Source organism: Halyomorpha halys, unplaced genomic scaffold (assembly GCF_000696795.3).
Source record: "Halyomorpha halys isolate HHAL.00 unplaced genomic scaffold, Hhal_1.1 Scaffold896.1, whole genome shotgun sequence".
NCBI classification, from domain to species: domain Eukaryota; kingdom Metazoa; phylum Arthropoda; class Insecta; order Hemiptera; family Pentatomidae; genus Halyomorpha; species Halyomorpha halys.
This window is the reverse complement of record NW_027112585.1, coordinates 276,382-278,190: the sequence shown is the minus strand read 5'-3', so window position 1 is coordinate 278,190 and position 1,809 is coordinate 276,382.

Below are 1,809 nucleotides of genomic sequence, written 5' to 3'. Positions count from 1 at the left end.
CCGATGCAATTGGCTGCTTTTTAGAAACCAAGGAGTGTCCACGGCAATTCTTAATTTTGAAAAGATGGTAACTTTTTCCTTTTCGTAAAGGATGCCGCTCCCCAGACTTCACAGCCATAAGTTAGCAGTAGCCTGAGAATTATTTTAAAATTACGAATAGCTTTTTCTGGTTTTAATTTGCATTTTCTATTTAGGATAGGAGAGAGCATTACTAACCTTGCATAGGTTTGAGATAGTTTGATGTTGATAAGGTGGTTCCAGATAAGGGGGCGGTCGAGGTGAATTCCAGGGTATTTTACTGTTTCACTGGCAGGATTCCATTTTACATTTTTACCTTTGAGGATCAGCTCTCTTAACTTAATCGTAAAAAAAATAAAAATAAAAATTATCGTAGATCATTTTTTTAAAAAGTTAAGCTTCTTGTTTCTTGAGTCGCTTTGCGAGAAAGACTCTGCAAACCCTATTCCAGCGATAAGGATAGTTAACAGGAGACTTGGTTTTTCCTCTCTTGGGTAGAAAATCTAGATTATAACCAAATTCGACTATGCTCATTATTATATTCATCATTACATTCATTTATAGGAGGCCGTTACTAACATGCGGCTATGGAGTTTGGGATGCAGCATACATTAAGAAACCAAAAAATTAGAGTCATCTCAAAACAAGTTCCTAAAAATCGCATTAGACGCTCCTTGGTTTATGAGTAGAGATCAGATTTAGTGCTGTAAAAAACCCACAATCGTGCTGTGAAAACTCAGAATATGCATTACAAACCCAAATCCTGCAATAACAAACTTCATTATTTAATTCATTACAAGTACGGCTTTCCTAACCTTGTTAGGACCAAATTAAACTCGTTAAATCATCTACATTAATTTCGACATACATAAAGAACTAAACTACTTTAATTAAAAACCTTAAATGATCCTCATAATTGAAGATCTATGAGAAAATTGATCATGCTAAATGATTTTATATTCTATTTTATTCTTATAGAAAATTAAGGCGGGAATACAATTTTTCAACTTCTTGAAACTACCTCAATTTGAACTTAAAAAAGAGTATTTAAAAATATTTAAAAGAGAGATCCTTTTTATATTTCCCTAAAAAAAAAAAAAAACACCATTTTCTGATTGGCTTTTCATTTAGGTATTTACATACTATTAACCAATTACCAGATTATTACAGATTATACTATTAACCAAAAAAAAAATAGCTCGTAATAAATGAATCGTGAAAAACCTAGTAATGCTTGATTAATAATGTCTAGTCATATTCATATCCATTTAACCAATTGATTTTTTTAAACAATGTAGGTGGATAATACAATTAAAAAAAAAATTGAAATTCCTACTAGTCACAACAAAATCAAACGGAAGAATGAAGTGCTAGAGAAGTGGACTGAGTTAAAACACTCAACGTTCTTTACTATAAACGTGTTTATTAAATAAATCCAAAAATTAGTATCCCATTCTGTCTCAACACTTTATTTCTCACTAGTCCAACGTTTCGGCCATTCCAGCCATCTTCAAGGACATCTAAATATTCAACAGCTTATACCTATTATATCTTCATTTTTAAACATTTACAACATCACATTATTCACTATATAATATAACATACCTTCAATACAAAACTCCTCCTCACATTAATTCACAATTTCTATTGCAGGCTATTCTGCCCAGGTCATTTTCTTTATTCAAATTCCAAAACCTATTCCAACAGTCAATTATTAAAAAGTCATACTTATTATTAATAAGCTTACTAAGCTTAAGTCTAGTTACCTATTTATTTAAAATTTAAAAACAT